The sequence below is a fragment of the Saccopteryx bilineata genome, chromosome 3, assembly GCF_036850765.1.
Source record: "Saccopteryx bilineata isolate mSacBil1 chromosome 3, mSacBil1_pri_phased_curated, whole genome shotgun sequence".
In the NCBI taxonomy this organism is placed as follows: Eukaryota; Metazoa; Chordata; class Mammalia; order Chiroptera; family Emballonuridae; genus Saccopteryx; species Saccopteryx bilineata.
In genome coordinates this window covers 67,217,508-67,230,982 of record NC_089492.1, presented here as the reverse complement: position 1 = coordinate 67,230,982, position 13,475 = coordinate 67,217,508, and the positions used below count along the sequence as shown (strand labels likewise).

The 13,475-nt window shown below is 40.2% G+C and overlaps 1 protein-coding gene across 1 annotated transcript in view; it reads right to left on the bottom strand.

The window, feature by feature from the left end:
- The window catches only part of SULF1 (sulfatase 1), a 172,333-nt gene extending 159,556 nt beyond the window's left edge, over nucleotides 1-12,777 (bottom strand). Inside the window, exon 1 of the mRNA XM_066266275.1 lies at nucleotides 12,472-12,777. The gene's annotated coding sequence lies outside the window, so the exon portion shown is untranslated. The remainder of the gene's footprint in view (nucleotides 1-12,471) is intronic.
- Nucleotides 12,778-13,475: the final 698 nt, after the last annotated feature.

Genomic DNA, 13,475 nt, shown 5'->3' with positions numbered 1-13,475 from the left:
GCCTCTGAGACAGGTCTAGATGCTGAACATGTATAAGTAGAATCTTAAATTTAATTCTAAATTTAGACAGTCTGTGCCTGACTTGTGGTGGCGCAGTGGATAGAGCGGCAACTTGGAACACTAATGTCGCTGGTTTCTAGACCCTGGGCTTGCCTGGTCAAGGCACATATGAGACACAACCAATAAATAACTAAAGTAAAGCAACTATGAGTTGATGTTCCTCACTCTTTCTTTTCAATCTCTCTTTCCTTCCTTCTCTCTGAAAATCTATAAATCAAATAAAAAATAAATTTAGACAGTCTGAAATTAAGTAGTTTAGGAACATCAGCTCAGGTTACACATCCTAATCTCCACACAAGTATGTTAGGCCATTTGACCTAAGTGGGTCCCAGGTGAAAACCTATCTGATCTAGTACTGAGCTTGGCACTAAGCCCAACTTTTGCACTTGCTGCAAATGACACTCCCTGATCTAACTTGTGTATGGTATCTTTCCCCCTTGGTTCCTTGAACTGGATATCTCACAAATTACTAATTCAGTCATTAGCCATTAATAGTGTCCAAATATAAACTGGCTCACACTAATTAGACCCTCATGAGTGGCAGCCCTGAATGAGAAATAGATTACAGATACTGATGCTTAGGCTGGTGTCTCTCCCATAGAAGCAGGGACCATGGTTCAGAAAACTCAGCTGAGTAACACAAATCAGGCCAAAGTCTTCATTAAAAACTTGAACAGAACCCAAGTCTCTTTTGAGGAATCAGAATGCTGTCAAGTCTCCACAGGTCAATGCTATCCCCCACAAATTTCTAGAAATAGGACTACATTTTAATTCCAAACCTTGCTGATTCAAGCAGTGTATTTTTTCAATTATATTGCCCCCCCCCAATATCTAGTGCAAAAGTTTGTAATGGCAAGTGCAATCTTTGACATCTAATAAAATTGTATAATCGTGTAAGAAAAGGCTATCCCCTTTTGAAGAACTTCCCTTAAAATGAAGTGTAGCTGAGAGAAATAAAAGAATAGGCCAAACAAGAAGGAATGGAAAGTAAAGAAAGGGGGTGGAGAATCTTTTCAAACCTTAAAATTAGGAATGATTTACTTTGTAGTGAGTGAAGAAAGGAGTGCCTATGTCATTTGCAAAATAAGTTATTCATATATTCTGCAAATGGATATCAACCCATCTCTTCCAAAGTAGAAGCTGTGAGTTTATTAGCAGAAGCAACTTAAATATTTCATCTCTTCTTGCCTCTTGACTCTCTTTAAATTATATGTCCCTCTTCACCACCAGCGTTTTTCATAGTTGAAAAAAGAGAATGATAGGTATTTTGCAGAAATACTCTGTTGTTCTGACTTGAAAAGTCATTACTTACTTAAAGTTTAAAACACTGGAATTACTTGGTCAACCATTTTCTTAATTTGAGAAAATACCTTTTTTAAGAAAAATATAAGAATGAATATGTCATTTAAAAAATTACAGTTGTGTATTCTAATGTCCATTGATGATCAGAAAATTAGATTTTATCTGTTTAAATTATATTATTAAACATTTATATATGCATATATTTACCAAGTTCACATTATAAACTTATCCAAGCATAGCTATTAATTTACAGATAACAGAGAAACACTTGTTCCATAATGACCATTGTCACTTTGGAAATTTATGGTGTTGCAAAATGAAACTCTGCATGCATTTTCTTTAAGTAGTATAACTATTCCCACTTCTTGGGCTTGATACTGTCAGCTGTCTTTCTTTTGTCCTCTATTTGATCCGTCACCAAATAGTTGATATTATTATTTATTTATTTGAGAGAGACAGGAAAGAAGAGAGAGAGGGAAAGGGCAGAGATAAGAAGCATCAACTTGTAGTTGCTTCACTTTAGCTGTTTATTGATTGCTTCTCATACTTGCCTTGATGGGGTGAGGGGGTAGGTGACAAGCTGAGCCAGTGACCACTGGCTCAAGCCAGTGACTTTGGGCTTCAAGCCAGTGACATGTGGGTTCAAGCCAACAAGCTTCAGATCATACTGATGATCCCACACTAAAGCTGATGACCTGTGCTCAAGTTGGCATGCCCCTGTGGGCTCAAGACAATGGGACCATCAGCATCCCAGGTTGATGCTCTATCCACTGTACCACCACTGGTCAGTCTGTTATTTATTTCTTTATAATGTTTCTTACACCCATCCTTTCTACATTCTCAGTGTCATCAATGAAACTAGGCAAATTCTTTTAACTTTAAAAAATTTTTGGTATCCTCCCAATTGTGTCTATGTCTATATTTATGTCCAGGTCTTTGTCTATATCTCTCTCCGTTCCTGAAAACCCTACTGCTTAAATTTCCTCGGGCACCTGTTTAACTCTAAAATTTAATCTCTCTACCTGCTGTGTCAGGACACTCTAGAATCTGTCTAAATTTAGTTATGACATGACATGCATAAAATCGATATGGGCATCAGTGGACCATACATTTTCTTCTCCTCCACCTTTATCTTCTCTCTCTTCTTGTTCTCTCTCACTCTTCTTTTCTCCCAATCCCCCTTCTTTTCCTTCTCTTCTTTGTCCAGTGCCCCCTTTCATTGTGTTCCCCAACAGCATCTCTGCCAATCCTCTGCTGATTCAAAAATACTATGTCTTTATATGAAAATGCCATACTCAGTTTAACTCCAAGACTAGCTCAAGCCATTCTTTTCACTTGGAAAAAAAATACAGCTATTTGAGTGCTTACTATGTTTTATGCTCTGTTAAGCACCTTATTTTTATTATCTCATTTAACCTTTATAACAGCGTTTTGTGATAACCACATATCCATTTTATAGAAAATGAAACTGAGTGAAAAAGAGGGTAAATAAACTATCCCCACACAGTTTGTAGACATAGATGAATCACTGCTCTCATTCTTCAGCTTATGGACATGGAGCAGTCTCACCCAGCTCAGGTTCCAGCTTCTCCAATAGGGGGCTCTGTTGATATCCCTTTTATTTAATTAGTACTTGCAGTTGATACTTAACCACAACATTCTTTTCATGACGACTAAGAATTGTATTGTGTTCATTTTTGCCCTCACACCTCGACTAGATATACTTTCAGAGCAAGGAGGGTGTCCTCTATTATTTTGTATTGCTCTCCACATTAGGACAGAAATCAGCTCAGGAAGTTCTTGAATCCATGTGGAATAAATGAATTAACTCATTGATGGAGCTTTCTTAAGCTTGTTCCTTTTGGCTTTGATTCTATTTCTAAGGTACATTATGGTTATTCCTTGGGGTACCAGCTCAACTGCTAAAAAGTAATTTAAGCTATTTGATATTGAGTATATTCCCTCAAGTCTCTTTTACTAAATGTAGATGTCATATATGAAAAAGAATGTGATAACACGTGTGAAGCCTCTAGGTGTCTCAATAAAAAATACTACCTTCCTTTTGCTTTTATTCATCTGTTATATTCAGAACACTTTCCTTTATTTTAGCAGCATGAAGCTCTCAAGAGAACAAAAGCATGTGATTTGTATGGGCCTCTCTTTCTGGGATGCATTCCTTATACATGAAAGTTAAAAGCTGAAGTTTAAGAATTTCTGGATGCAATGCCAAGCACATCTGTTTACTAGGACATTCTATTTAGTGGAAGATTGATTATTGGCAGGTGAGGGTTAAGGGGGAAGCTTTAAACTGGCAGGAAGTCTATTCACAGAACATGTTATATTATATAAAGGTGGTTTGGGTGTTAAGCCCTATTAGTGATATGAGTTTGAAGATAATATTCACAGATGCACACATCTTTTTTTTTTTTTTTTTTTTTTTTTTTTTTTTTTTTTTTTTTTTTTTTTTATAATTTTATTTTTTTAATGGGGTGACATCAATAAATCAGGATACATATATTCAAAGATAACAAGTCCAGGTTATCTTGTCGTTCAATTATGTTGCATACCCACCACCCAAAGTCAGATTGTCCTCTGTCACCTTCTATCTTGTTTTCTTTGTGCCCCTCCCACCCCCTATCCCTCTCCCATTCCCCCCTCCCCCCCGTAACCACCACACTCTTATCAATGTCTCTTAGTTTCACTATTATGTCCCACCTACGTATGGAATAATACAGTTCCTGTTTTTTTCTGATTTACTTATTTCACTTCGTATCATGTTATCAAGATCCCACCATTTTGCTGTAAATGTTCCGATGTCATCATTTCTTATGGCTGAGTAGTATTCCATAGTGTATATGTGCCACATCTTCTTTATCCAGTCATCTATTGATGGGCTTTTTGGTTGTTTCCATGTCCTGGCCACTGTGAACAATGCTGCAATAAACATGGGGCTGCATGTGTCTTTACGTATCAATGTTTCTGAGTTTTGGGGATATATACCCAGTAGAGGGATTGCTGGGTCATAAGGTAGTTCTATTTTCAGTTTTTTGAGGAACCACCATACTTTCTTCCATAATGGTTGTACTACTTTACATTCCCACCAACAGTGTATGAGGGTTCCTTTTTCTCCACAGCCTCTCCAACATTTGCTATTACCTGACTTGCTAATAACAGCTAATCGAACAGGTGTGAGGTGGTATCTCATTGCCGTTTTGATTTGCATTTCTCTAATAGCTAAAGAAGATGAGCATCTTTTCATATATCTGTTGGCCATTTGTATTTCTTCCTGTGAGAAGTGTCTATTCATATCCTCTTCCCATTTTTTTATTGGATTGTTTGTTTGTTTGTTGTTGAGTTTTATGAGTTCTTTGTATATTTTGGATATTAGGCCCTTATCTGAGCTGTTGTTTGAAAATATCATTTCCCATTTAGTTGGCTTTCTGTTTATTTTGTTATCAGTTTCCCTTGCTGAGCAAAAACTTCTTAGTCTGATGTAGTCCCATTCATTAATTTTTGCCTTCACTTCTCTTGCCATTGGAGTCAAATTCATAAAATGCTCTTTAAAACCCAGGTCCATGAGTTGAGTACCTATGTCTTCTTCTATGTACTTAATTGTTTCAGGTCTTATGTTTAGATCTTTGATCCATTTTGAGTTAATTTTTGTACAGGGAGAGAGACTGTAGTCCAGTTTCATTCTTTTGCATGGATGCACACATCTTAATTAACTTATCAATAAATGCACACTCAGCATACAATTAATCATTTCTCAATATGACTCTGGGATATGTTATAAGGGTTTAACCTTCATTTTTATTTTAAATTAATATAGCAGGTGTTGCCTCTGAGTTATACCTCCATAGCACAAAATAAGCAAAGCTCTCTGTATTTCAGATTTCCATTTTGTTTATTAGGAATGTTCTGTTATTGCTTAGAAAAATGGGACACTACTTAGATTGCTATATTTTGGGCCACTTTCATCAAGGAAATGGGATTTTTTTCGAGTTCTTGAGACAAACTTGTTTCAGGCCTTTTCTGTATTATATGAAGTGGACAAGCTGCATATATTTATTAGTAGCCCTATTTGCAAATGGAAAAAACTGTCATACAAAGTAATAAAAGGCTGGCTTGGGGTTTCAGCTAATTGTAGCAACATACCTAGTGTCTAACAACGGCAATGTATAGTTGAACTGAAGATCTGGATAGTGCAGCAACACGATGGGGGTGAAACTGAGGAGAACATGAGGAAAGCCAAATTACAGGAAGGGAGGTGAGAATCTCCGTCAGAGTCAATTGCTTAGGAACAGAAAAGTCAATAATTACAGTTTTATAGCATGCTCAGATATGTGATAAAACAAGTCCCCTTGTTACTATGGCACTGTTCTCTTATGAAAGTGTCCAGGCTTGCTCCTGAGTTTATTATCCAGATGAAACTTAACATCTTTTATTTTATGCTCAACCAGAGCCATCTGGGTTCTTCCCAGGTCCTCAACTCTACCCCTACTGCCAGCTACCTAACCTTGGGTGAGAATGTGATTAGTATTACATGTACTGCATAGATTCATTTTGGGAGAGTCTACCTTTTCCAATGAAGATTTTTTTTTTTTACCCAGAAATGCAATGTGTCTGCTCATTTATTCATCATCACAATTTAATATTGATCTCACCCACTACTGTTAAATAGTGACATGTCTGAGTCCCATAGGTTCACATTTTAGAAAATGTAGAAATAGTTTCGTACCAATTTGTGGTTGTATAGTTTAAAATACCAGTTTAGAAAGAGATTGACCTTTGCCTGGCCTGTGGTGGTGCAGTGGATAAAGCGTCGACCTGGACTGCTGAGGTTGCTGGTTTGAAACTCTGGGCTTGCCTGGTCAAGGCACATACAGGAAACAACTACTATGAGTAGATGCTTCCCGCTTCTCCCCCCTCTTTCTCTCTCTCTCTTCTCTCTCTAAAAATCAGTAAATAAAATCCAGAGGAAAAAAAATTTTTTTTTTTAAAAAAGAAGAAGATTGACCTTTGGAGGTGAGCCACATTTTTTCAATTAATCAAGTTTTAACGCATTATTGTACTGTAGTTCATGGATGACAAATTCTGAGTGAAGAGAACTAGTCTAGATGCTGCAGCTGAAGGTAGGTTCAAGCAATCTAACTGTTAATGCTTTGTTTTGAAAGGTTTATAGATAGGTTTGCTGAAGAAAGGAAGGGATCTTCAGAAACACTGCCCTGCCCTTCATCCTAGTGAAGGACCATTTCTTTCCTGTCCCTGGCCTGGGGCAGGTGCAGACCAGATGATCATGATCAGAAAGAATATCTTTTAATCTAACCCAAAATCCTGAAAACTGAAATTGAATGCCCAGTGTCTAAGAACGTATTTACTTGGTGACATTTAGTGCTTTGTTAGGTAATTTCTCAGTCAGCTGCCCTTCTGGAAAAAGGCCACAGACTGAAGGCTCAGTGTGGGATGGTAGGTGCAGACTTGGGGAACAGACCCGAGTCCAAACTGATTGCTGTCAGCTTTTTGTTAAATTTGGTTGGTGGTGAGGGATGGGAAAGGTCCAAGCCCCTTGTTTTGTCTAAATAGTATCTTGCTTTAACTATTACTTCTGGAAGCTTGACTTGACTCTCTACAGTGTTTTGCCAAGTTATTATTTCTTTCAAAATAGTGGCCCAGGAAAAAGGAAGAAGAGCGCATGGCCCCTTGGTGAATCCGACTCCCTGCTGGGGTCCAGGGCTCAGCCCTTTGTTTCCCCCCCGCACTGCACTGCGGCCCAGTGCCTGCTCTTTATAGCCCTTTCATGCTGGACCCAGGACTCTGCTCCTCCCAGCAAAGTGTATTCAGCGGGCGCCATTGTCCCTACAGATCCATTAACTCAGTTGCTCCAAATCCCTAAATGCCCAAAGAAACCTCCTCCCTCCCTTTCTCTCTCTCCCTTTCTCTCTTGATCCCTCTCTCTTCACCGTCCCTTTGCCTTTGGCGGCAGAAGAAACACCTAAAGACATACCGTAAATAGATAGAATTAATGACTGACATAACTGAGGTGAACGCATACGTGCAACCTAGATCTATAGCTCTATATGCACCTACCAACCTTCTCGCTTGTCTATTTATTGCACATGCGCAGAGCCAGATGCTTAACGCATTTTCAGCATAACATTCCCAAGGTAAGTCTTCCTATCTCCACTTTACAGATGAGGAAACTGAGTGGTTAGGTCAGCCAGTGAGAGGTGGTCCCTGGATTAGAACACCAGTCTCTTTGAACCTGAAGAATACTTTCCTGCTTCCAAAATTACATTTGAAATTTTATATTATAGAGGAACAGCTAATAAATGTAACTTCTACCATAGTTCTAGAAAATTGAAATAGATAAGAAATTTTCATGTAATACACAAGCTTAATATGGGGTAATAATTTTACATTCTGCTAATGTGGCATTTTTCCTAAGCTACCCCCAAAAAACAACCAATCAAGTTTCATCATTTTCTCTCATAGGTGGAAAGGGCCGTTAGAGCTGGCAAATCGCTCTACAGTGGGGTAACTAGAGAGAAAAGTGCCTGGGATGTTTGAACATCCCTGTGAACCTGCCAACACACATTTATGAGTGACTGCTGTGGAGCACAATAGTGGATCAGGCCAATCCCTGTTTCAGGAGACTTCACCAGAGTTGAGGAGTCAAGGGATAAAAAGGCAAAGTAGAAAGCAGGATAAAAAACAAGGTGAGGTCGTGGCAGGTTGGTTCAGCGGTGGAGCGTCGGCCTGGTGTGCGTGAGACCCGGGTTCGATTCTCGGCTAGGGCACGTAGGAGAAGCGCCCATTTGCTTCTCCACCCCCCCTTCCTCTCTGTCTCTCTCTTCCCCTCCCGCAGCCAAGGCTCCATTGGAGCAAAGATGGCCCGGGCGCTGGGGAAGGCTCCTTGGCCTCTGCCCCAGGTGCTAGAGTGGCTCTGGTCGTGGCAGAGCGACGCCCCGGAGGGGCAGAGCATCGCCCCCTGTTGGGCAGAGCATCGCCCCTGGTGGGCATGCCGGGTGGATCCTGGTTGGGCGCATGCGGGAGTCTGTCTGACTCTCCCTGTTTCCAGCTTCAGAAAAATACAAACAAATAAACAAACAAACAAAAAAACAAGGTGATTATGCTGAGTGCAACCCATAGATAACTAAAGGTCAGCTTCAAGGAAACGTAAATATCGCTGGATGATGTGTTAGTCAAGGGAGGCTTCTTGGAGGAACTTAAGTTGAAATTTCAAGGATGTGTATGTAGAAGTGATGAGGATGTTCTACACAGTCTTATAAGCATAGAACTAGAAGGAACCGTGCACATGATGACAAATTCTCATTTTGCAAACAACCAGATAGATAATTAGAGTGGTTAGGGATTAGAGAAGAGACCAGGAAGGGGAAACATTGAGCTGGACACTTTAGTTGCAGGAAGGGGTAGATTGCAGTTGCTATAAGAATTTGATGGTAAGATATGATCAGAAAGTTGAGGCCAAATAACAGCAGGCCAGTCCATGAGACTGAGAAATTCCAACTTCATCCCATGAATCTATGTGGGACTTCTCAGCCGGGAAAAGCTCTGATGGAAGGAGAGTTTTTGGAAGTTTGGTCTGTAGTGGTGGACAGCAGAGGGAGATGGAGGCAGTGGACCAGTTAAGAGGTTGTTGTAATGAGCCACGTGTGATATGCTCATTGCACTGGAGCAGTAGCTGTGGGCCAGATGTGGGAGGCATTTGAAAGAAGGACTCTAGAATTTGATGACAGATTAGCTATGGGGGAGAGGGTAATATTAGAGGGGAAAAAAAAGAAAACTAACAGGTTAATTCCACTCCTTCCCAGCATATTGAGATAGAATTAAAATATTTTAAATAGAAAACATATTTCAGGATGTAGTTTCTCCAAAAAAATTTTTTTTTCAAATACCATTTTTCCCACATGCATCTAACTAACGTAGGTAAATTTACTATATGACCATAGACTTAATTTCATAGATGAGCTTCTTTTTTCTCAAAGTCAATAATTATAATAAAAACAAGAATCTATTTAGAATCAGCTTCTTAAAATTTTTAGTCCCTTTACATTTGCTCTATGCTGTCCATACAAAAATCTTGCACAGGGAAAAGAATTGACTTGACTCATTGGTTGGCCCCATCCACATAACAATGGTTGAGAAAAACTGAATACTCAGTATCAAAAATCCACTTTATGTATCTTTAAAAAATAAACCATTTTAAATCTAAAACCCAAGAGAAGCAAGCTCCTATCCAGTCCCATATGGATATACAGATACACTTAAGAAAAATAAATACAAAGTGTCACATTGGCCACTTCTCTCTCCTATTACTATGGAAATGACCACAACATTGTTCCTGAAGTCACATAAATTTCCTTAGGAAGAGACAGAGTAGAACCCTTTTTGTTCTTTGATGAAGGTCTCTACTCATAATTTACCTTGAGTTCAGTGACTACCTGGATTAATGTATTCTAGTGTTCTATTCCACCATAACAATGGATTTTGTCATTTAACAAATCCAGCTTTCAGATGGCTTTTCACTTCGAGGAGGAGTCCCCTTATGGCACGCCACCCTAGCAGGACGCATCAATAGTGCAAGTGCAAACGGAGATCGGCACCCCAGTTTTTCCTCACTTCCCTGAGCCTGAGACGCCTGGTGCTCAAACACTTTCACAGCTGTTAGAATACTGATGGGAAATTCATGTGTGTTACCAGCCCAAGTGCTGTCAGGAAGAAACCCAATGTCAAACTGAGGTATGCAAAAGTCACCATAAATATGCCTCTGAATGTTTACCATCTGGAACAATAGATTCAGCGTTTGACAAGAGACTGGGATTGCCCTGTGGGCACTGTCTTTCAAGCAGACCCTTAAAGTTTTGCTCGGTGACTTTATATTAGGGGGACTAATACACAACTTTGCCTTCTCTAGGTGTGAATTTACTACTCCTCAACACTTCTTTTCTTGTTTCTATCTTGCCTAGTCCTGTGTACAATACATGGGGGGGGGGCAGGGCGATTTTCTCATATTGTCAGAATCTCAGGCAGGTGGCCTAGTGGTCAGTCCGCAACATTATAGCTAGACAGGCTTTTGAGACTCTAGTGGCTAAACAGTGACTTGCCTTTGCGAGATGCTGTCATGACACCTCTCCTGGAGAAGTGGACTTTCTCCTAAAATATTTTTTTTAGTAGTGAAAATGGCATGCCTCATCAGCCCTGCGCCGGCCACATGCCATGTGTGTAGTCCTAATCCTGGTCCCACACGGGCTCTTAGTTGGCCTCTCTGCCTTTATTTTTCTTAAAAAAAAAAACAAAAACAAAAAACCAACCTTTAGTTCCATTGTAAAGCCAAAATGGAATGACTGGAATTCCGAAAGATTTCAGCTTATGAACTTAGTCCTATTTTGGTTATGTAATATTGGGAATTGAATAATGCTCAGGCCTAATAACTGCCTGCTTATTTAAGAGGATATTTGCTTATTGACCTGTTGAGACCATAACCAGAGAACATTCTGAATCACAAGGAAACACTACATGAAACTGTTGTTGGAATCATAACTTTTTTTTTTTTTTTTTTAGAAAAACAGGGAATTAAACTGTATCAACTGTCTGGTTATAAACTAGATATAATGCAACTTGAAACAATTGTACAGGCATCTTTATTCAGGTGAATATAAAACTCACGAAGCATGAGCCATAAATCCTGTTATACAACCTATCAACCAGCTCCTGTTTCAGAGTAGCTAATATGCAGTATTACTCATTGAATCTCCTCACCTGCGGCGGGTGAAAATAGTGTTGGGTTTCTCTGCTAAACGTGAGAGGCCAGTGGGAGCCAGATTTGTGAGCACCGAGACGTATGAATATTGATGTAGGAAGGCGAGCCTGTCAGGGAGCAGAAGTTACTCATTCACTTGCCTAGGTTGATCAAACATTTGAAAACTGAAAATTTAATTTTCTGATCCCTTGAAAAACAAGGCATCCCTCTGAAAGGCCTTTTTTTTTTTTTTTTTTTTTTTTAAATATACCACATACTAAACATAATACAGAAAGCCCATTGTTGTATTCAGTTTGAGTTAATTTTGGTGGGTGCTTTGGGCAGAGTGGTTCCCTCACTGGCTCTGCACATAGAGGATGACAACTCATTATATATATATGTTGCTCAGGCAACCAATGATCATGCATTTCCAATAACTAATTTATAATGAAAACATTTTTTAAAAATAAAATAAAATAAAACATTTGTTTATAACCAAGCCAGAAAAATCTATTTACATTTAATTAACACTTCAGATAGCCTGTTTAAAACCCATAAGTGTAGTGACTTTAATGATCCATTACAGAGATGCTGCTTCAGTTTTCAATGACTTGTAAAACTTTCACAAACAGATCTGCAAATGAATTACCGCCCACTGCTCCCGGCAGCTGCTGAGGGCTAAGTTAAAGAGCCTGTTCTGACTTCCTCCTCTTCTGTGTCTCTTCTAGCTCTAAGCATTTTTGTTCTAAAACCCTTCTATCAGCTGCTCAGAGGGCCGCTGCTGCTCTTAAGCAGTTCTCAAACTTTAAAGACCATCTCCAAAATTGTTTAAAAACACTCTGGCCCGTCATAAATCAGACATTATCAACATCGCAAAAATCGGTAAAGAAAGCATTTCAGCTCTGCCAGCCGCTCAGTAATAGACCCTGACACGAGTCTTTATCAACGAAGTAGTAAAATGCAACAGTTGGAAAGTGAATGATATACATTTTGAAAGCTAAAATAAAAGCTTTCTTGGCCTTATCCATCCTTTATGAACAGTGTACACCTCCCGTTTTGAGTATGTAGCTAACGAGCATAGCAAAGAATACAAACACGGCTCCAAAAGACATTTTCTTAGCTACACCTTCCCGAGCAAGGCAGGAGTGCTAATTCTACAGAGATAGCCAAGCACCCAGCGACGTTAGCGCTGTGATCTGTCAGCCCTACAATAGCAGCATTTGAGGAGACAGTAGCAACTGGCTTTGACAAGTGTGCTGTGCTAGCATTCCATTCAAACGAGAGAGCGAGAGCGAGAGCGAGAGCGAGAGAGAGAGAGAGAGAGAGAGAGAAGCATTCTTTGACTTTACCTGGAAAAAAAACCCCAACTGCCTTTCTTGGGGTTGCAGCAAATGAATCCGTCCTCTTGCTCCGCAGGCAAAGTCGCTCTTCTGCCTGCAACTCTCACTTGGAGAAGACCACACAGCTCCGGCGAGGCAGCCTTCCTGCTCCTAATCCCCACTCGAACGTGATGACACACACTAACCCCAACCATCTGGTGAAACGCGTCCTCAAGCACTCAGCACAGTGGTGTGTCAAGACGGGCTGCCCAATCCAATCGCTGGGGCTGGTGTCTCTCACCGACGGGAGGCTGAGGGCAGGGCTGAAACGGGAGGTCTGAGAACTCCCGGTCAAGTAACCTGAGATTTGCTGAGAGAAAGGACTGCTATAAAAAGAGAAGTGGGAGGTGCTACAGAGAAGGTGGAGGGAATGGATTCTCCCGGTGGCCAGTTGTGCGTTACTTTTCACAACTCCCTGTGCTCCCCGGGGAGGTTTGGGACCCTCCGCAGGATGCACAGAAACACGGAAAATCTTCTGCCGACCCAGCGAGGGCAATCTTTCCAGCGCGTCCTCCCTGCCGCCCCCGAAGGAAAAAATTCATCTTGACATCCTGATAAAGTGTTAATGTCCGGAGCAGTTTGCACTGAAATGTGACATCTATATTTTGAAATCTAAACTCCTACCTTCCTTTGATTAGATCGTGGCTGCCTCCAGCATTCCTTGGGAGGAAGGGGGGTGGGGGCGCAGCTAAGAGCAGAAACTTCCCTGTTCCCACAGACAACTTCACTGTGTGCCAGGGGCTCAACTTCAGAAGTCGTCAATGAAAATCATTTTAGTTTATACTCGTGTAAAATAGCTCGCGCGCCCATAGATAGAGGTGGCTTTTCTTGATCACTTGCGGCTCTCACAGACATCTCTTTGTAAAAGCACTTGGTACCAGAGGGCTGCATGCACTCTGTCATTGATTATTTTTATTGGCTTCTAGTTAATTGCACTTATAATGTCCATATCACTCAAACAGCTCATTAACAAT